The sequence below is a fragment of the Ambystoma mexicanum genome, chromosome 11 (genome assembly GCF_040938575.1).
Source record: "Ambystoma mexicanum isolate Mex_15411 chromosome 11, UKY_AmexF1_1, whole genome shotgun sequence".
NCBI classification, from domain to species: Eukaryota; Metazoa; Chordata; class Amphibia; order Caudata; family Ambystomatidae; genus Ambystoma; species Ambystoma mexicanum.
In genome coordinates this window covers 233,812,112-233,834,991 of record NC_090934.1, presented here as the reverse complement: position 1 = coordinate 233,834,991, position 22,880 = coordinate 233,812,112, and the positions used below count along the sequence as shown (strand labels likewise).

The following is a 22,880-nucleotide window of genomic DNA, read 5'->3' as shown; positions in this document are numbered from 1 at the left end:
CATGGAGGTTATGGGATTTGGTTCTAAATTCCTTTCAATGGTAACCGAACTCCCTCCTTCCACCTGGCAAATCAACAGGCAACTTTCCCAGAGGATCACGGTCTCATAAGGCACTAAACAGGGTTGCCTGCTCTCCCCGTTCTTATGCGCCATCCACCTGGAGCCGCTCTTGGCCAGCATTAGGGACTGCCTGGATATTAGGGGGGATTCCCTTTGGGGGTGAGGAGCAAAGAGTCGCAGCGTTTGCCAATGACATGCTGCTGTTGATCAGAGGACAAGAAACCTCATTTGCAGGGATCATGTGGGGTCATTTATTTGGAACCGCAAGAGAACCAAGGTAGCTATGCAGATGCTAATGTATCCCAGATGCAAGGGAGGGCTGTGAGCGCCGAACTTCCGCCTCCGTTTCCTTGCGGCTCAAATCAGAGTGATCCGGGATTGGTTCAGGGGCGACTGCGGGAAGGTCTGGTATCAAATGGACAAAGCGATGGTGGGATCGCCGCTGGCTGAGGTATTTTGGCAACCCAAAGGGGATAGACAAGCAAACATGTACCATAGCAGGGGACTCATGATATGAGCTGGTGCAGAGGGTGAACTTGACCACCTTCCCCTCCACGCAGACGTCGATATTTAGGAATCCCCAGTTCACACCGGGTTTGGAAAGGGGTGCCTTCAATCTGTGGAGGCAGCAGGGTGCCGCAAACTACGTGGCATGTTCTCGGGTCAGGACATTAAATCCTTTGCACAGTGCGAGCAGGACTTCGGGCTAGATGAGGGGGAGGTATCACTACTCTTAACTGAGGCACTGGTTTACAAACCCAATGGTCAGGTCAGCAGCCACCAGGGATCTCACGCCCTTTGAACGGTTCGTAACAATAGACATGGGGACAGGCATATGGTAGGAGCGTTATATAGTATTATAGCAGAAGAGGCAAGGAGCCATGCATGGCACTATGTGGAGCAGTGGGAAACTGCAATGGGGCAGCTGCTGGGGAGGCAGGGGGGTTGAGGACTTTGCACTCTGGGGCCATCCAGATTCAGGAGATGTGGGTTAATATAATGGTCCAATGGCATCTTACCCCAAAAAAACGACATCAGCGCTTGCTGGAGAGGATGTGGGGGAACTGGGATTGTGGAAGCATGTCTGGTGGGAATGCCCAGTCACACAGCCTTATTGGGACATGATCTGCGCAGCAATGAATAGTATTTTTGGGAGTCAGATGCCAGACAACACAAGGATAGCCATCCTGGGAATGGTCGGGGTTCTGGAAAATCTACCCTCGAAAGATCAAAGACAGACATAGATCATGCGGATAGTGGCAGCAACGCTTGTGGTGTGGCACACACATGGAAACAAAAAGATGTCCCCACAGAACACAAATGGGTTAGTAAAATCTGGAACTTTGTGGCACTGGAGTGGGTGACCTATTCGATTCAAGGGGGATCACCAAGGGTTTCTCTCAGACTGGGACATTGTCCTGCATCACCTGCAGCGGGACTCTCAGGCCACATGGTGCCGGAGGAAAATGAGATTACAGGGGCTGGTGAGAGTACTCGCTCCAGTTGGGTAGGGTGCCTTCACAGAAAGCTGGGAGGAGATATGGCTGAAGTTTCTAGGGGAGACAAGGACTATGGAGGGGGTTCTCAAATGGTGCAAGGGCCTATACAACAGCTGGCGAGAGAGCTGGCCACTCACAGAAACTTGGGACTGGGAGCCTTCTACATAGTTTATGGACTGAGGGGTGGGCGGTGGGGGGACAGGACTGGCTACATTGTTGGTTACATGTGTTGTGAGCAAGAGGGGAGAAGGTATGGGGAGGGGGTTAAATGTGTTCTCACTGTTGAAAATAGCAATAAAATTCATTTTATTTTTAAAAAGTGCATTGTATCTGTGCTGCCCTCACCAGCCAAAATCAGCTTCCTCGCCCAGCATGAACAAACCCACATTATTTGACTCAACTTTCACTCGCTTATACACACAACATTCATTCACTCATTGCATGAGGGTCATAAGGGACCTACCCATACATTTTATATCCCCCTACACCTGTTCCAAATAGGCACAGGGAAATGATTTTCTCCCCCCTGTGCTTTGAAAAGTGCACCTCTCTCGAAAATCGGGATTTACTTGATAATGCCCAAAAAACTCTTTCCACCCTCTGCCTTGCGCAGTTGTGCATTTGTTGGGAAAAGAGCACTGTGCGCAACTTCCATGCACACATTTAAATGTCCTTTGTGCACGGGTCACCACCTTTTTGGCGCAAGTGCAGTGAATGAGCATACCATCAGTTGCACCAAACACATTTTGAAAATCGTGGCACGATGGTTTATCCCTACTGATCGCTTCAGAGAGAGTGTGGATCGAGGTGTCAGAGGTGAATTAGAAATGGGATAGGACACACGAGAAGGAAAGGGTGCATGGTGGTTTTCCTATTTCTGCAGTCATTAGCCCCAGATTTGTTCATGAGTAGGTATTATGTTAAATACCATTAGCTCCATAGCAGATACTGTAACTGGAACTGTTAGCCCCAGAGTACGTACTGTACAGAGCAGGTATTGTGTCTGTAGTGATGCGGCCCAGCCTAGGAATTCTGTCATATGTAACGGATTAGAAGGTACTGTGTCTGTCATCGGTATCCCAGATCCGGTACTGCATCTGTAATTATTTGCGGCTGGGCAGGTATTGATGTCGCTGATGAGCAGGTACGACGTAATGTATCGGAAGTCATTTGCTCCAGAGCAGGTATTGTGTCTGCACTCATTCAGCTCCAGCCAGAGGATCCTCGACCATCAGCGTTAGACAGGGTAGTGCCGATATTCATCGGGTGTTTTTTCTGTGTCTGCAGCCATTAGACCAAGAACAGACACTGTGCCTGCAGTCATTATGCACAGATTAAAGGGTCAGTAGACCCAGAGAAAGTATCGGATCTGCAGCCATTAGCCCTGGGGAATCATTACTTTCAGAGTAGGCACTGGAATAGGAGACAGTAGCACATCTGCAATCATTACATACTTGCCAACCCTACCAATTTAGGTAGTAGGATATCGCTTTTTAAGCCAGCCTACCGATTTAGTAGCAACAAATAGATTTTCTTTTTTTGTATTTAAATCTTTTTTGGCCACGCCAGCTCGGGGGAGGGGGGAGTCTTTCAAGGGCTCCCCCGAGCTAGCGTAGCGGGAGAAGGCGCAGCATGAAGGCTTGTGATGTAAAAGACGCCCACAACGGCGGGCTAAATGAGCCCCTCTGCCGCAGGTTCCTTTGACAAAAGGCACCATTAGCCCACGACCACGCCAGCTCGGGGAGAGTCTTTCAAGGGTTCCCCTGAGCTGGCGTGGTGACAGAAGGCGTGGCAGGCGCTGCATTGTCATTGAATACACCCACAGCGGCAGGCTCATTCAATGACAATGGGCTGCTGACACATCCTAGTCCTATCATTACCTCCTCGCCTGACTATTTTTGAAACTTTAAGATTCCTACAGATTTTTGGTCAAAGAATGTTGGCATGTATGGCATTAGCCGGCGGCCCAGCGCAGGTATTAAATATATAGTCACTTGCACCAAACCACGGTCTGTGTAGTAGCTGCACAGCAGTCACTGCGCCTGCGAGCATAACAGAACCTGAACTGTACGTAAATGAGCTTCGCAGCGGCTACTGTGTCTACAACACCAACAACAGGCTGCCATGTGCAATTTCAAAAGCGTATGTTTAGTAAGCCACGTACTTACAATTTTTAATTTCAACATGCGAGGCGTATACTACCACGAATGAAGCTTCAACGTGCATTTCCAGAGGTTGCAAAAGAGCTCCTCTTACCAATATAACAACAGAGGAGTGAGAACGTCTAAGCTAACGGATGCTAAAAGAAATGCATATAAAATTCACTAAACGAGCCAGATCGCGTGCACTCACCAGAGGCTGCCTGGAATCAGAAAGTGAGCGTTTCATAAACAGAGACCTTATATTGCTTTCAATATCAATCAAACAATTAAAGTCCCTATGAGACCAGATTACATAGTGCGTTTGTTTAAAAGTTTGCCGACACTTTCAAAAATGCCTTTAAAAGTTTACACGTATTTCACGTATTTCTCTTCAGTCGTCGTGACGTTTACACTGAGGACGTCCACGTGCTTAGGAAGAGAATCACAGATGAAGGAGCAAGACATGCTGTGTATGGGCAGTTGTTTATTTTTTTATTGTGTATTTATAAGGCGCTTCTTAGAGGTGTTTCGAAGTGGCAGGTATATTTAGGTGCCGATGGGTTTGTTTTTTCTATTTTGATTTTGGTTGCAGCAACAACGGATCTTTGTGTGTCTTTTTGGCTGGTATTATTTCTGGTTCCCCCTGCCCCCCCATCCCCCAAACAGAAGTGATGCCCACAAACAGAAGTGATTTATAGTCTTGCATGCCGAGGGAATTTCAGGGCATATTAGGCCGCCAGCAGCAAGTCGGATTATATGCTGTTTTTCTTCACCCTTATCTGCCAACAGGGCTTTCACCAGTTGGAAATGAAGCCCCATGTCAATCCCATTTTTACCACAGCTGCATGCTTGCTTCTTTTTCTGCACTGCTATGACAATTCCCTTGGCATGATTTCTGTAACTTTACTGCCTTTAGGAGGTGAGGGGTTCTGATATGAGCATTGCAGGGAGATGTGCCTAACTTTACAGCTCAGTTCTGCCAGGCAGTGCAGTGAGCTGTTCTGGCCATAGTCTGTTTGTACCACATGATGTCTTTCTTGACCCTCCTTAGCCCACCCCTGTGTTTATTTTGCTGTCCATCTCGGACACAGTTCCTTCATTTCCCTGCATTGTCTCTGCATGTTCATGTATACTATGCTAGTATACAGTGAAAATGCAAACTCCTATGTAGTCTTGCCAGCAAGATAACAATAATCGAGTGTTTCGCATGAAAATAGCCATACTGGAGGTCTTCAATCTGTGGGGCGTGTGATCCAGGAGGGTGAGAAAAGAGAAAATAAATTTCTTTGGCCTCACTTAACTGTGCATGGCGAGCCACTGTCTCCCACCATGAACGTCAAACAAACAAGAATTAAACATAGCCTGGATGTGAGCTTTCCTGCAATTGGATCGCGCGTCCAGGCTGCGTTCTTGCTTCCTGCTGGTGCCGCCAGTGTCTTCTTGCCTAGTAAGGGATATGTCGCTTCTCAGCTCAGCCCCCCACACCACAGTTGGCGGGGGTGCCGGGAAGCAAGCATTTCAGGCTTTTCCCACTCCCTCTGCTTCCCTCTCCCCCTGTAGACACACAAAGGCAAACATGTGGGGAGAGGAGGCGAGCAGGGGGGCCGGATCACTGCAATGCTGGTCCCCCTGTGCCCTTCTCCCTCTGTGCCCCCACCTTGGGGGCGACGGGAGAGAAGGCGAGCAGGGACGGAAGCACACATTGCTGGTGTTGTATGATATCCGGCTCCCCGCGGCAGATTGCTGAGCTCCAGCAATCTGCCGTGGGGGAGCCGGATATCATACAACACCGGCCTCCCTGCTTTGGCTGCCCCTCTGCCTCGTCAATCCTCTGGTCCATGGGACGGCTCAGGCCGCGTCCGAGATCCGGCATCTGATGCCTGGCCGGATCTCGGAACCCGGCCTGCCTCAGACATGACCCGGCTTTACCAAGCCACCAGCTTCGCAGAGGGAAGCTGGGGGCTCAGTGACCTAAACTGTGCTGTGCTCCTTTCCCCAGCCATCACTTGCACAATTCCTGGCTCGGTTTGCTCATCCCGTTTGTTTTCTTCTGGCCTGAAAGGGACACCACAGGAATCAATGAGACATGAACATCACTGTGGCGCGGAGGGTCACTGTTGAAAGCAGCCATTCTACATGCTAGACACATTAATGTTGTTCAAATATTCATTTTACACGTTCATATGAGAAAAGTAATTTCCAAACTCAAAAACGCTGCTGAAACTTGCGTTCACTTGTTTTCTTTGAGATTTTTTTTTTGTCGTAGCACCACACCAATACTCTGTAATTTGTGTGCCCCTTGCTTTGTGTTTTATCATTTTATCACAGGTTCTATTTATAAAGATGTTATATTTATCAAACTGGTTAATCACAAATAAATGCTTCCGTTGTGCTGACAGCAGTTATTAGGAAATTAAACTGGGTTCATGGGTGCCAACTTTGGTTTTCACTACAGAGGCAGACATTCCTGTGCACCTGGTCACCCTATGACTGGGGGCCCAGGTACCTGCTCACCCTGCCACCCACCCACACTGCCTCCTGGCAATTCCTTGCACTGGGGTCTGTATCTGTAACCCTACTGCCCCCCCTTTTTTCTGCACTTATCAGTCTGTTGCCTTAAACCTAGCACTTGCCACTTGCTGGCTGCACTAACACTTTTTGTTGCTTTTATTATTTATTTATGTTTTATTTATTTTTATTCCCTTTGCTTGGCACTTTCCCCTTTCCCTCTCCCATGCACTTGCGCATTCTCAATGCCACTGGGCCTAGTAAGATTGTTGTTTTGTTCTCCCTTTTTCCCCTCCCTTGCCTCGTTGTGCTCTAAAACACTTGTGTACGAGCGTGATACAAATAACATTTTTAACACATTTTATAGCACTTCCTTTTTTTAAAGTAATTGCAAAAAGCCATTTGATTAACAAGTTTTGCATATTTTTGTTTTTATTGTTTTGGTTAAATTCAACCTTAAACACATTAAAAGAAACAACAATATAGCAATACGGCCAGCCCACTATTCTTCACTTGACTTCCTGCGTCCTTATTGTGATTTTTCCAGAGCAATGAAGCGGTTCTGGGGCACTGTCTGTTACTCACCGGACGGGAGTAGTCAAGACAGGAGACCTGGACAGCGGGACTGGATGATTGATTGAAGAGCTTGGGTTGGAGTCTCCACCCGAGCCTCCTCTCTATGCGGGAATGGACCTTTTTGGCGATATGACCCTCTGCTTTAAGTTGTACCAGACAGAGGGACCCATCACCCAAAAGAGCGGGGAGAACGCACCGCCATGGACCCAGCTGCAAGAAAAAACAACACGGTTAACCACTTAACCACTTGAAGCAATTAAAACTGCCAGTAGGTAACAACAAGCAAGGAAAGTACCTGAACAACCCAGTCCCCTGATAAAACAACCACGTACTGAAATCTTCTTACAATTGCAGAAGAGGAGTTAGAACCTATCCTGACTAGTAGTGTAAGAAATAAGGAGAGAAACAATTAATGTTTTAGCCTTAGGAGGTTAAAGTTAGCTTGTACTCAAGGATTTGGACACAACGACAGTACAAAATAACAAATGGGAATGTTAGTCTGGTAGCTAGGCCCGGGCGGCACGAGGGACGCGATAGATATGGGTAGGTGCACAACTGCAATGCGTTCTTATGTGCACTTGTATAGGGAGTTGCCAGGTAGAGTCACTAAACAGCAAAGCGTCCTTGCGTGCACTAGTGGAGCCAAGGAAGTGGATTCCAAATGGGAAAGGAGGATGTAGGGTCCAATACAAAACACACAAGAAGTGAGGTGCTAATAGATTGTGAGTAGTAACATTCAGTTCAGAATCAACAAGAAAGCGTTAGAACACTTTCGTTTTCACTCACCGGACGAGAGTAGGACACAATGGGAAAGCACACGAAAAGTGCTTAGAACACAATAAAAGCAGCAAGGCGGTCCGTTAAGCAGGTAATCAAGTCGGGACACGGGCGGGCAAGCACACAGCAAAATCAGCAGGCAGGCAGTCCTTTGTCAAACGAAGGTTCGGTACACAGAGAAAACCGAATTGAGGCGGGAGCACAGAATTCCGTTGAATGGACTGGAATCTGTTACACAGGAGCTTCAGGGAGAATGCGATGAAGACGGAGCTTACAAACGCCGTCTGTAACATACAAACAGAAGCAGCGTCCTCCAAGCTGCAGCAGCTTAAATCAATGAGGAGGCGGAGCCAAGTGACGCGAGGCTCACATGAATGAGTTATGGACTACAGAATCACTCAAGCTTCATGGAAAACGTAGGCTGAAGCCGTTCTGTATGGTGCTGCAGTAGCCAGCCTCCATGGCATTCGCCACTGTCTCAGAAATGGCGCTGCAGAATGCCGAACACCACGGCGGAGAGCAATGGTTTTGCCAGAGGTCGCTTTTGACCGTCTGCTCTGGTGTAAGTAAGAAGCACAGGGTCGCTGTGTGGAAAGGTGTCGAGGTGTGACACTGTCAGTGAGCGCTAAGTGGGATTTGGGAAGCGGCTGCCGGTGCAAGTGGGCATTTTCTCCGGAATACCGTGAACGTTTCTGCAAGACCCTGGAGCGTCCGACTTCGTCTTGTCCCTCGTCATTTTTCTAAGGTGAACCAGGAAGTCACTGGCTCCCAGGCTGCAAGAGCAGCACCAGTCTGTGTGCTTTTGGCTTCCAGGGCATCAGCAATCCGTGTGCTCTTGGCTGGCTGAGAATACAATTTCCATTTTCTTCGGGATACCTTAAACGTTCCTGCAACACACCAGGTTGAGCGGGGAGCGGAAAATTACATTTACTTTAAAAATCATGTTCAGCTTGGGTCTAGAGGGAGGGATAGGGACACAGTCGTGTGGGTCTGGAGGGAGGGATAGGGGCACAGTGGTGTGGGTCTGGAGGGAGGGAAGGGGCACATTGGTGTGGGTCTGGAGGGAGGGATAGGGACACAGTGGTGTGGGTCTGGAGAGAGGGTTGGGGCACATTGGTGCAGGTCTGGAGGGAGGGATAGGGGCACAGTGGTGTGGGTCTGGAGAGAGAGATAAGGACACAGTGGTGTGGGTCTGGAGGCAAGGATAGGGTACAATGGTGTGGATCCGGAGGGAGGGGACACATTGGTGTGGGTCTGGGGACAGGGATAGGGACATAGTGGTGTGGGTCTGGAGGGAGGCATAGGGACACAGTGGTGTGAGTCTGAATGGAGGGTTGGGGTACAGTGGTGTGGGTCTAGAGGGAGGGATACAGACACAGTGGTGTGGGTCTGGAGGGAGGGATAGGGACACAGTGGTGTGGGTCTGGAGGGAGGGATATGGACACTGTGGTGTGGGTCTGTAGTGAGGGATAGGGTACAGTAGTGTGGGTCTGGAGGGAGGGATCGGGACACAGTGGTGTGGGTCTGGAGGGAGGGATAGGGACACAGTGGTGTGGGTCTGGAGAGATGGATAGGGACACAGTAGCATTGGTTTGGAGGGAGGGATAGGGACACAGTGGTGTGGATCTGGAGGGAGGGATAGGGCTACAGTGGTGTGGGTCTGGAGGGAGGGATAGGGGGTACAGTGGTGTGGGTCTAGAGGGAGGGATGGGGGACAGTGGTGTGGATCTGGAAGGAGAGATATGGTACAGTTATGTTGGTCTGGAGGGAGGGATAGGGACACAGTGGTGTGGGTCTGGAGGAGGGATGGGGACACAGTTGTGGGTCTGGATGGAGGGGTAGAGACACAGTGGTATTGGTCTGGAGGGGGTGTTGGGGAACAGTGGTGTGGGTTTGGAGGGAGGGATAGGGGCACAGTGGTGTGGGTCTGGAGGGAGGGTTGGTGACACAGTGTGGGTCTGGAGGGAGTTTTGGGGCACATGGGTGCGGGTCTGGAGGGAGAGATAGGGACACAGGGGTGTGGGTGTGGAGTGAGGGATAGGGACACAGTGGTGTGGGTCTGGAAGGAGGGATAGGGACGCCGTGGTGTGGGTCTGGTGGGAGGGATAGGGACACAGTGGTGTGGATCTGGAGGGAGGGATAGGGTACAGTAGTGTGGGTCTGGAGGGAGTGATAGGGGCACAGTTGTGTGGGTCTGGAGGGAGGGATAGGGTACAGTGGTGTGGGGCTGGAGGAAGGGATAGAGACACAGTGGTGTGGGTCTGGAGGGGGATAGGAACACTGGTGTGGGTCTGGAGGGAGGGATAGGGATGCAGTAGTGTGGGTCTGGAGGGAGGGATATGGACACAGTGGTGTGGGTCTGGAGGGAGGGATAGGGACACAGTGGGGTGGGTCTGGAGGGAGGGTTGGGGTACAGTGGTGTGGGTCTTGAGGGAGGGATAGGGACACAGTGGTGTGAGTCTGGAGGGAGGGATAGGCACACATTGGTATGGGTCTGGAGGGAGGTATAGGATACAGCGGTGTGGGTCTGGAGGGAGGGATAGGGACACAGTGGTGTGGGTCTGGAGGGAGGGTTGGGGTACATTGGTGTGGGACTGGAGGGAGGGATTGAGGCACATTGGTGTGGGTTTGATGGGAGGTATGGGGACATTGGTGTGGGTTTGATGGGAGGTATGGGGACATTGGTCTGCTTCTGGGGGAGGGATGGTTCATCCAGGTGTGGGTCTGGAGGGCAGGATGGGGCATCTTGCTTTATGGATGGAGGGGTGGTGGCATCTTGGTGGGGTCTGCAATGGATGGGGCACATTGGTGTTGGTCTGCAGGGAGGGATGGGGCATCCTGGTTTGGGTTGGATGGGGACATAGGTGTGGGTCTGAAGGGTGGGGATGTGGGCACATTGGTGTGGGTTTGATTGGAGGGACATGCACATTGGTCTGGGGGAGGAATGGGGCACTTTTGTGTGGCTCTGGTGAGGGCGGAGGGCATATTTGTGTGGGTCTGGAAGCAGGGGTAGTGGCTTCTTGGTTGGGGTCCGCAATGGATGGGGGCACAATTGGTGTTGGTCTGGAACAGGTATGGGGCATCTGTTGGTCTGGAGGGTGGGATGGAGCATCCTGGTGTGGCTCTGGAGGGAGGGATGGGGCGTATTGGTGTGGTTCTGAGAGGGAGAGATGGAGTGTCTTGGGGTGGCTCTGGAGGGAGTGGATGAGGCACATTGGTGTCAGTTTGATTGGAGGGATGGGGTACATTGGTGTGGGGGAGTGATGGAGGCACATTGGTGTGGGTCTGCATAGGGAAGGGGCACATTGGTGTGGGTCTGCAGTGAGGGATGGGGCATCCTGGTTTGGGTTGGATGGGGACAACAGTGTGGGTCTGGAGTGAGGGCATGGGGGGGCACATTAGTCTGGGTTTGATGGGGAGGGATGGGCACATTGGCCTGGGGATGGATGGGGCATATTGCTGTGGGTCTGGAGGGAGGGATGGAGGCATATTGGTGTGGGTCTGGATGGAGGGGTGGTGGCATCTTGGTGGGGTCTGCAATGGGTGGGGGCACATTGGTGTCGGTCTGAAACAGGTATGGGGAATCTGTTGGTCTGGGGCGCATGGTGCATATTGGTGTGGCTCTGGAGGGAGGGATAGGGACATTGGTCTGTGTCTGGGGGAGGGGTGGTTCATCTAGGTGTGGGTCTGGTGGGCGGGATGGCGGCATCTTGCTGTGTGGATAGAGGGATGGGGGATCTTGGTGGGGTCTGCAATGGATGGTGGCACATTGGTGTCGGTCTGGAACAGGTATGGGGCATCTGTTGGTCTTGAGGGTGGATTGGGACATCCTGTAGTGGGTGGGATGGGGACATCTGTGTGCTTCTGGAGGGTGGGATGGGGCATCTTGGTGTGGCTCTGCAGGGAGGGATGGGAGATATTGGTGTGGGTCTGAGAGGGAGGGATGGGGCACATGGGTGTTGGTCGGGAGGGATGGGGACATTGTTGTGGGTGTCAAGGGAGGCATAGGACACATTGGTGTGTGTTTGGAGGGAGGGATGGGTGCTCATTGGTCGGGGAGGGATAGGGGCATCTTGCTGTGTGGGGGGAGGTTATGCAGTGATAAAAATGTGGCAAAAATGACGCCTGTACAAACAATTGCGGCAAAAATGTTGTGGTTTGACCCGTTAAAGGTGTACCCCATTACACCATTGAAGGGGAGCAGGAGGTGCGGGGGTGTCCCCCGCTCTCCTTCAATGGTATAATGAGTACCTCGGGTTGCGGGGGTGTCCCCCGCATCCTTTACATGGATTGCAGCGGCAAAACCACAGCCTTTTTGCTGCAATATTTGTGTCCACAGCCATTTGTGTCGCGATTTTAACACATGGAACCGGGGGGAGGATGGGGCATCATGGTATGGGTCTTGAGGAAGGGATTGGGCATCTTGTCGGAGTCTGGATCAGAGGGGGGTATCATTGATCTGGTATGGAGGTACAGGGCATATGATGGGGGCATGTCAGTGAATGATGGAGGATGTGGGTCTGAGTGAGGGCTGGAGCACTCTGTTGGGAAGGAAGGGGGGCATCTGGGTGTGAATTGAGGGATGCGGTATGTATGTCTAGAGAGAAGGATGTTGGTTTATGGGAGGAGTGGGAGCATGTTGTCGAAGGGATGGGGTAATCAGATGTGGTTATAGAGAGAGGGTGGATGGCGCCATCTGAGTGTAAGTCTGGAGGTAGTGGTGAAGCATATGGGTGTGGTTCTGAGAGGTGGAGCTTCTGGTGTTGGTATGGAGGGACGGATGTTGGAGTCTTTGGAGTCTTTGTGTGGGTTCGGAGGGAGGGATGGTGGCATTTGAATCTGGAACATGTGTTTAGAAGGTGAAATGGGGCATTTAAGTGTGAATTGGGACATGTAGGGCTGGGGTATCTGCTTGTGAATGGGGGCATGAAGCGCTGTGGTTCCGGTGGCGTGCAGTGAGCTCTTGCTGGTCCTTGAAAATCCGTACCCGTATCCGCAGCAGGTCTCCAAGGTGAACAGCCTTTGGCATGTTGGAACAACGTAGGTAAGAGAAGCCGCTCCGGGGACAGTGGCAGTTGGGGAGTTTGAGTGGGGCGGTACACCTGTCAAACAATAATGCAGGTGTCCTAAGGCGAGCTCAGGGAGGACAGAAACCTCCCGCGGAGCAGAAGGGCAAAAGCTCGCTTGATCTTGATTTTTCAGTATGAATACAGACTGTGAAAGCAGGGCCTCACGATCCTTCTGACATTTTGGTTTTCAATCAGGAGGTGTCCGAAAAATTACTACAGGGATAACTGTAAAAGTTACTACAGGGATAACTGGCTTGTGGCGGCCAAGCGTTCATAGCGAAGTGAATGCCCCTTCACTTCCCTCTGACACATTGCTAAGTCATATGCTGTGCCTGCGACCGTCTAAAAGCATTGAGTGAGCAGAATAGTTTCCATGCAAAGGAGCACCTGCCCAAAGGCAGAACCCTCACTGATAATAGTTCTTTTGAGGCGAGCGAGTATGTGAAGTGCATGTCATCAAAATTTGCCTGGCCCACACAACAACGCCCGACGAACCGACCTGTCAGAACAGCGTGGGACAGTTCTCAAGGTCAAAGCGGGCTACTTTAATTACTGTGCAGCTAGTACTTTTAACCAATATTATGGGGGAGCTGTTCTGTTCCTACGCATTTTCTTCAAAAATGTGCCATGATAAATCATGAGTTGCAATTCGATGGCCGGTACTTTTTGCCTCAGTCTGACCCTGAGCCCATGCATGGATTCCTGCCACAAGGAGATCAGTGTATGCAAGGGCTGGGTAAGACTAAAAGGTGCAACCCCTATATAAAAAGGCTGATTACATTTTAAATGTGGTTAATCTATTGGCGTAAGTTGTCACGCACTTGCCTTTGATTGAAGCTGTCTGCGCCGGCCGTGGTGTCTCTGCAGGTCTTGGGGGTCGAGCCCGGGTGGCCCGGCAGTGCAGCACACAACAAACAAACAATCCGTCGACCCCCAAGGGCTGAGGGGAGGGCCGGCAGCAAGGCAAGCAACTGGGCCATGGGCCTAGCTCAGTCAGGCAACAGGGAGCTCAGTAGTTACGACAAGACGACAACGGGTCCACCACGCCCTACTCTGAAGTGAAGTGTGGTGCCAACCACCACACGTGAAATGAGCAAGTGACCATTTGATTGGCTGGCAAGCAGCCAAAGAAAACAAACATTTTGTGTTACTATGCAGAATATATCAAATACTGTATAGTAACACAAAACGTTTGTTTTCATTGGCTGTTCTCTGTGTTCTTTTGTCAGTTCATACTGCGCTGCTGTAGACAGGCAGGTGGCAGGGGCTGGGCCGGGCCTGGAAGCAGAGCGCTGAGCATGAGATAAATTATCCAACAGAAATGAGTTTTGTTTGTTGACTAATTTCTGTTGGATAATGCTTTTTAAAGTTAAAACACACTGCACGTTGTGCGCATCTGTTCCGGTGCCCAAAAACAGTGCCGGTGTTGCCCACCGGCAAACACAGGCACAAATTAAGCTCTTGCAATGTTGTTTGTTGATCCTTCGATGTCGGCTCTTCCTATCATTGTGAAGCAGAATTCACGAAGCGTTGGATTGGTCACCCACTAATAGGGAACATGAGGTGGGTTTAAACCGTTGTGAGACGGGTTAGTTGTTCTCTACTGATGTGTTGTTGCAATAGTAATCCTGCTCAGTACAAGAGGAACCACAGATTCAGACATTTGGTGTATGTGCTTATCTAAGGAGCCAATGGGGCGAAGCTACCATCTGTGAGATTATGACTGAACACCTCTAAATCAGAATCCCCCCTAAACTTTGACAATACTGCAGCGCTGTCGAGCCTCGGTTGGCCGAGGATAGCCGGCCTCTGGGCCGGTGTGTAGAGCTGCTCGCCTCGGGACTCGAGTGTGGAGAGAAGGGGGCCAACTCTCTCGTCCGTAGTGTACCGCATGTTCGTGCGGAACCTGGTGCTAAATCATTTGTAGACGACCTGATTTTGGTTCAGTGTTTTGTAAGTAGCAGAGCAGCTACCTCTCTGCGATCTATTGAAAGTCATCCTCGGAGCAAGGGCTTTTGTCACAAGGCGCTGCCAAGGGTGTCCATCCTTCCTCCTGATGTGCCGCGGGGTGCACAGGAAACTCCCACCCACCCTAGGTGCACACCCTTGGGGATGTGCGGGCTGGGCGGGGAGCGCTCTTCTCACCTTTCCTGGTCAGCCTGGCGGACCAGATGATCTCGGCCCGCGCCTTCGAGGTGGTGCCTTAAGCTCCCGGACAGGGCGGGGGAAGAGAGGCTGCAAGCCATCCCACGACACGGGGGTGGTACTTTAAGCCTGTGCCCCTTGACGGTGGGGTTGGGGCAGGCATGGCCGCCGGGCCAGCTGGACCGGGGAGTAGGCCCAGATGGCCCGAATTGTGGCTGGCAGACCAGATGGCTCGAGTTGCAGCTGACTCCTGCATTTGTCTCCGGTTGGGTTCCGTAAGCCCCCACCTTGTGCAGGCTTAATAGTCGGCGTGGAAGTGTCTCCCAGGCCCCCGGCCCGAGTGCATGGTGGTGGTGCGTGGGGGGTGGTACCTTAAGCCTGTGCCCATGGACGGTGGGGTCGGGGCAGGCACAGCTGGCGGGCCGCTGGGCCATCGAGCCCAGGGATTAGGCCCAGATGGGCCGAGTTGCAGCTGGCTCCTGCATTTGTCTCTGGTTGGGTTCCATAAGCCCCGACATTGTGGGGGCTTAATAGTTGGCATGGAAGTGCCACCCTGCGGCCTCCAGGGCGGCCGTGGCGCAGTTACCGGCCTCGGTTCCATGGTGTTCGTGGGTTGCTCCCGGTCCTCAGGCAAGTGTCACCTGCGTGTGGTCAGGTCCAAAATGGGGTCCATGTGTCAAGGGGCGCCCTGATTGGGCCCCTTACCGCCACAGGGCTATAACCGCTTAGAGCGCCCGGCCTTGAGTTCCATGGCATTTGTGGGTATCTCCCTGTCCACGGTACAGTGCCTCCCGTGTGCAGTCAAGCCCAAGACTGGGTGCCTGTGTCAAGGGGTGCCCTGAGCGTGTCCCTTTCCTCAACATGGGGGTAAATGCGCTTGCAGTGGCCGGCCCTGAGTTCCACAGTGTTTGTGGGTTAGTCCCAGAGGGAAAGGCTCTAATGTGGTGGGAGAAGCTCTATGGGGGGCCCGGCCAGCGCTCCAGGGAGAAGGCTGGGCTGCTGCCCCTGGCCTTGGGCGCCTGAATCGTGCCTGATTTCGAAAGTCCCCGAGCCCAGTGGTGGGCAAGGGGAGCCCCGGTGGGGTCCACATCGCTCCCCACAGGGAACAACTCTAAAGGGGCCCTGCCAAAGCTCCAGGGTGGCTGGGGGGTGCTGACCCCCGGCCTTAAGCGCCTGTCTCACGTCTGGGTTGACTGTCGCCAAGCCCGGTGGCGGTCGTGGGGAGCCCTGTGCCCCCCGGAGGGAAAAGCTCTAATGTAGCGGGAGAAGCTCTAAGGTGGCCCGGCCAGAGCTCCAGGGTGGCTGGGGCTGCTTCCCCCACTGGCCTTGGGCACCAGCCTTGTGTGTGTGGGTCGAAAGTTCCCAAGCCCGGTGGTGGTTACGGGGAGCCCCGGTGGGGTCCCCATCCCTCCCCATAGCGAGAAGCTCTAAAGGGGCCCTGCTAAAGCTCCAGGCTGGCTGGGGGAGGGGGGTGCTGAGCCCCCCACTCCCTCAGCCTTGAGCGACTGTCTCACGTGTGAGTCGACTGTCCTTCCCCGGAGGGATAAACTGGAAGGTGGGCGAGAAACCTCTTATGTGGAGGGTGGAAAAAGCTCTAAGGGGGCTCGAAGATGACCATTGGTGCTGGCCCATGCCCTTGGGAACCTGCCGGTCCTCTGTCCTTTGTCAGGCAGGGGGCCAAAGCCCCTTCCCATCCAGGCCCATTGGAATGCATTGCCCTACCAGATGGCCGCTCTCCAAGCGTTGTCATTGGCCATAGGAATGACTGCAAGGACCAGATGGCCGGGCTGCTCTGAAAGTCCCGATGGGCATCAATTTGACATTTTTCTTCAGTTGCGTCTATAAAGAGCCTGGACGCTTTTGCCGAGAGGTCCCACTCTGTCGCTCTGGGTACACAGATTACAAGAAAGCGTAGTCACCTTCCTCCGGATTACTATAGACAGGGTGAGACGGACCTGTCTGCGCTCCTCTTGGTTTTCGCTGCCCAACCCGGGCTCCGTGGCGACACCACTGCCCCTCCCCAGGCCGGCCGGGGGTCGTGCCGCACGCGATGCCCCTTGCAGAGACTGGCTTGCTGGAGGCTCTCTTCCGAGCACTCCATGGGATCGATTTGGCGCACTTGGCCCATCTAGGGTTGGACTGCTTGGCCACGGCTGTGTTTGAAGCAATTCTCTTCCACACACCTTGGGACCGTGTGACTGTGTCAAGGGTATGCCCTCCTCGGGGAGGGCCCCCTCGTGTGGGTGGCTCTTCCTTCCGAGCAGAGCGAAGGCCGAGCATCCCGGCAGCTCCCCAGTGGTCAGATCAGAGTGGAGGGGGTCCCCCTGCAAGCCACGAGGCGGCCCCTCCTCCTCCAAGCACATTTCTCCATGTCAGCGGTCTCGCTTTCAGGTCCAGGAGTGGCACGAACCAACCATCCCCCGTGCGGTCTGGGCGCCTGCAAGCGTAAGCTCACACAGGCCTCCGAGACCCCAGTGGGGAAAGAGGGTTAGGGAATCGCTGGTTGAATGGGTTCAGCTTGCGAGGGTCACCGGAAAGAGGTGCAGGAGAGGGGAAGTGGATAGGACAAGGGAACACAGGAAAACACAATCAAATGCAGTTACATTACATTTCAAACAAACATGCACTCAAGACAGTGTGAAGTAGAAAGGCACTTAGCTCTGGGGTGAGTGCTGGCCTCCTGCCTGCGCACTCTCAGGTCTGGTTTTGGAGCAGTATCAGTGCTGCAAAGAGAGCAGGAATTACTACACGTGTTTCTTCACATTCACACATAACACACACTGCCCATGCGCCAGATTAGTGCCCCCTTCAGAGTTAGCCTTCTGTCTCCAGCCTTCGTGTTAGTTGCATGCAACGCAATGATTTTTGCTCTTGCTGTGTGGTCCTAGCCGCACGTGGCTCCGCATGGAAACTATGTCATGGGCCCTCATTCTGACTCAGGCGTTAAGGGGTTTACGGCGCCATAAACGGCGCCAACCCTTAACGCCTGATTACAAGGTTCCCTTTGCGGGATGGCTTTTAACGGCTGCTTTTTGCAGCCGTTAAAAGCCATGCCGCAAAAGGACCTTGGCGATAATTACGGCACCGTAATTTATGGTGCCGTAATTATCGCCTTTCCCCATTCCCATTATGCCCTATGGGGCAAAAATGGGAATGGGGAAGGGGCCATTGGTGAATGGGGAATTACCGCCCCACTCACCTTGGAATGGGGCGGTAATTCCGCCATCCACCATGGCGGAATTGCAACCTTAGCGGCAAGGACCATGGTGCTAATAGCACCATGGTCCTCCGCCAAGGTTGTAATGAGGGCCATGGATTGCTTGTTTTTAGTTAGATGCGCCCCCTCAGACGACAGTTTGTGCTTTCTGCCGCACGTGGCTAGTAGCGACTTATGAGTTGCACAAATCAAGGGTGAACGCGGTGTTCGCCGTGTGGCTAATCAGGTATGCTAACTATGGTAAGCATATGCACTGCTTCTTGGCGGTGGTCCTTTAGTCTGCGCGCTATCGCGGCACCCCGGCTAACATCTATGGCAACAGAGATTTAATCCGACATGAATTTAGCTTTCAAATGAACATGGGGATTTAGATTTTTCCTTTTCAGTTTGGCCATCGGTCTCTGGATGGTACCCCGATGACAGGCTCACTTCCATATTAATCAATTGACAGAAGGCCCGCCAAAACCGTGAAGTGAACTGAGGACCTCGATCCGTAACCACGCGTGTCGGCAAACCATGTAACCGTACAGTATTCTGCAGAAAGAGCTCTGCTAGTTCTGCTGCTGTGGGAGTTCCCTTACATGGGATGAAATGACTCATTTTGGTGAGCGAGTCGACTACTACCAGAATCGAAGTGAAACCTTGAATGGGTGGTAGTTCCACAATTAAATCCATGGTAATTGTATGCCAGGGAGTCGGTGGTGTGGGCAGAGGTTGTAACAATCCTGCAGTTTTTTGATGGCTGGATTTTTGTCGGGCACAGACGCTACACTTGGATACGTATAAACGCACGTCGCGATTCAGAGTGGGCCACCAATAATGCCGGGCTACATTCTGCTGGGTCTTGGTTATACCCGGGTGACCTGCTGTGGGAGCATCATGACACCATTGTATGACTTCTTTTTGCAGCTGCACTGTGGGTTAGTACAGCGCCTTGGCGTAATACGGAAGCCCTTCCACAAACGTATGCTGACTCCCTCTAGAACACCAGTCCTGTAGTTCTTGTACTGACTTGGCCCGGAGTACATCCTCAAAGATGTTGGGTCTTCCCACTACTCCAATAATACGCGTAGCGGGCACTATAGTGCGGGGTTCTGTTGTCTCCTTGGCTTCCCCTTCGGGGTACCTAGACAAAATATCTGCTTTTTGATTATTGACACCTGGCCGATAGGTAATTAGAAAGTCAAAATCGGCAAAGAACAATGCCCAACGCAGTTGACGTGGACTGAGGGATTTTGCCGTTTTAATAAACTGCAGGTTCCGATGGTCTGTGATCACTGTTACGGTGTGACGGGCCCCCAACAAGTAGTGTCGCCACTCTTCAAATGCAGCTTTTACCGCCAACAACTCTCTGTCTGCGATAGCATAGTTGGCTTCTGCTGGAAGCAGTTTTCTGGAATAAAAAGCGACTGGATGCAGTAAGCCTGTTTGAGGATGTCGTTGAGATAATATAGCCCCAAGGGCGTAACTCGAGGCGTCTGTCTCTACGACGAATGGTAAAGCCAGATCTGGGTGTCTTAAGACTGGTGCTGAGGTGAAAGCCTGTTCAAGCATTGAAACCCTTGGTCTGCGGCTTCATTCCAATGAAAGGTCTTTCCTTTTTTAAGAAATGCTGTAATGGGTGTCACTAAGTCTGAAAAATCCTTAATGAAACGCCGATAAAAATTGGCGAATCCCAGGAAGGCTTGCACTTTCTTGACCGACTTGGGAACCGGCCATTCGAGGATAGCCTGTACCTTTCGTTGATCCATTTGCACTCCTGCAGGCGTCAAGATATACCCTAAGAATTCCACCGTTGACTGGTGGAATTCACATTTCTCGATCTTAGCATACAGATGATGCTCTCGTAAGCGTTGTGACACAGCACGCACGTGCTTTATATGTTCATGCATGCTCTGAGAGTATATGAGAATGTCGTCTATGTACACTATCGCGAATACGTCTAGGTACCCGCGTAAAACCTTGTCGAGAAAATGTTGGAACGCGGCGGGGGCATTACACAGACCAAAGGGCATGACCTGGTACTCGTACAAGCCGAACTTGGTCCTAAACGCCGTTTTCCATTCATCACCGGCTCATACTCGTACCAGGTGATAACCCCACGTAGGCCTAGTTTAGTATAGACTTTGGCATGCCGTACTTGATCCAACAACACTGGAATAAGGGGTAGTGGATATCGGTTTTTGATTGTAATACGGTTTACTCCACGATAATCTATGCATGTTCTTAGATCACCGTTTTTTTTGGGTATGAAAGACAAAAGCGAAGATACCGGTGAGTTGGAATGTCTAATAAACCCATTCTTGAGATTGCTGTCAATATAGTTTTTTAGATGTAGCGTCTCAGCTTCGGTAAGTGCATAAACCCGACTACAGGGCAATACTGCACCCGGTTCTAGATCGATACTGCAGTCAAAAGGTCTATGAGGCGGTAACGTCTCAGCAGCTTTTTTGCTAAATACCTCTTGATATTCCTGATATTCTGGAGGCAGGGTGCTTAGGTCAATCCCCTCTAGCGATGTGCTACAAAGGGCATGAATGGCCGGTTGTGGCTGTACTGGCGCTAGAACTTGTTGAGATGTATAACACTGCTCAAGACATTTTGCAGAAGATAGCAACACCTTGCCCTCAGACCAGATGATTTGTGGATCATGTCTAAAGAACCATGGCAGGCCCAGTATGATACCGAACTGAGGGGCTGCTATCAGGTCAAACTGAATACCTTCTCTGTGATTTTGTTGACACTGGAGAGTTAGGACTTGCGTACAGTGTGTGACTGGCCCGGAACATAACACCGTGCCATCAACTGCTCTCACCGATTCAGGGATTCGTTTTTGACACAAGGGTACTCCTAATTTATGGGCATAAGCAATGTCGATGAAATTACCCGTAGCCCCAGAATCTAAGAGAAGGGTAACTGGAACCTCCTGGCCAAGAAACTCTAAAATCCCTGATATCGTTACGTGGGGAGCATAGTTATTCAAAAATCCAATGACTGGAGTAATTTCCATTGCTTGGCTCGACCGTTCTACCCCTACTACTGTCGAGCCGAGGCATTTCCCTGTATCTTCGGTTTCGTGGGGCACTCCTTCACGAAGTGTCCCGTGGCACCACAATACAAGCAGAGCCCCTCTTTACGTCTACGGTCCTTTTCTTCCTTCGTAAGCGGCCCCCGTATGGATCCAATCTGCAATGGTTCTTCCCCAGAGGTTCTGTCAGCAGGGCCTACTGGCCGAGGAACACGCAGTTGATCCAATCGTGCTACTGGACGCGGATCACCACGCCTCTTGTCCCCTGGACGTTCGGCCTGTCAGTGGTCGAGGCGTAAAGCCAAGTCCATCATGGCTGGATAGTCTCGGGGCTGGGGATCTATCTGGGCTATTAGGTCTTTCAGATCATCCCTCAGACCTTGGTAAAAGAGGGACATCTGCTTGTCTCTAGGCCAATCTGCCTCAGCAACCAATGGGGTGAACTGAGTGACGTAGGTTACCAACTCCTTCCCCCCTTGGCGTAGGGTCAGGAGTTCCCGATCTTTACACATGGTCGCCGCCTTACGGTTAAATATTCTTCCAAATTCCGACTGGAACTCCTCCCAGTCATACAATACCCCGTCATCCCTTTGTACTAGCGGATTCGCCCAGGCTGCCGCATTCCCCAGTGATGTAAGATATAACAAAGGCCGTTCTCGCTTGAGCTACCTTAAAGGCCACTGGTTAGAGCAGTATCAGTGCTGCAAAGAGAGCAGGAATTACTACACGTGTTTCTTCACATTCACACATAACACACACTGCCCATGCGCCAGATTAGTGCCCCCTTCAGAGTTAGCCTTCTGTCTCCAGCCTTCGTGTTAGTTGCATGCAACGCAATGATTTTTGCTCTTGCTGTGCGGTCCTAGCCGCACGCAGCTCCGTATGGAACCTATGTCATGGATTGCTTGTTTTTAGTTAGATGCGCCCCCTCAGACGACAGTTCGTGCTTTCTGCCGCACGTGGCTAGTAGCGACTTATGAGTCGCACAAATCAAGGGTGAACGCGGTGTTCGCCGCGTGGCTAATCAGGTATGCTAACTATGGCATACATATGCACTGCTTCTTGGCGGTGGTCCTTTAGTCTGCGCGCTTTTGTGGCACCCCGGCTAACATCTATTGCAACAGAGATTTAATCCGACATGAATTTAGCTTTCAAATGAGCAGGGGGATTTAGGTTACCGGGCTGAACCCCCTGCGCGTGCCCCTCTGCTGCTTCTAGCAGTCTCTGCGCTCCGCTCCGTAATGCCACTAAGTTCTGCAATTCCCCGTTGCTACGGGCCTCCCCTTGCGCAGCGCGACTTATCTTAGTCAGGCGAGGGGCCTGTGGAGGAGATTGGCAGGGCGTGGCCCCTCGTGCTGATCCCCGATGCTGGAGCCCCTGTAAACACGTCTTCTCTGGTCACGTGTTAGAGCACAAGCCCCGTGCTTTGTCTTTGATGTGCACGCGCGCATGTGCCTCGCCCATCGCGGGCCTAGTTAAGTAGTTCCTGGCCCAGGGGTGCTTGGGAGATGTAGTTTTGTAGGCTCTGTTCCTGCAATGAGGGCATAGAAGCCTTTTATAAGGCTGTAGTTTCTTAACTTTTGTTGGCATTTTCATTTCACAAGCATATGAATGTGTAAAGACAGTCCCAACATTATCCTGCTCATAGGATCTGGAGTCTTGCCCCATGACACTCCAGCAGTTCGGAATGCACGTTAGATGGGTTGCTGACCCCTTCTGTCGCCACACCGGTGGTGGCGTGCGGGCGAACCCGCTACCGCTTAAAGTTTTGCCTGGGCCCGGGCTCTCCCTCCCTGTGGCATGGTGGAGCAGGCCAGACCGCCGGTGCCTGTGTGACCGACCTGTCCACCTGACACGCAC

At 52.0% G+C, this 22,880-nt stretch overlaps 1 protein-coding gene across 3 annotated transcripts in view; it reads right to left on the bottom strand.

The window, feature by feature from the left end:
• The window catches only part of MED18 (mediator complex subunit 18), a 361,400-nt gene that overhangs the window by 187,821 nt on the left and 150,699 nt on the right, over positions 1-22,880 (bottom strand). The window contains exon 1 of one of the 3 annotated variants that reach the window (XM_069622937.1): positions 3,912-3,985. The exons of 1 other annotated variant lie outside the window; for it this stretch is intronic. The gene's annotated coding sequence lies outside the window, so the exon portion shown is untranslated. Of the gene's footprint in view, positions 1-3,911; positions 3,986-22,880 lie in introns of those variants that run through there. One more of the 3 variants, XM_069622939.1, reaches the window with a different exon arrangement.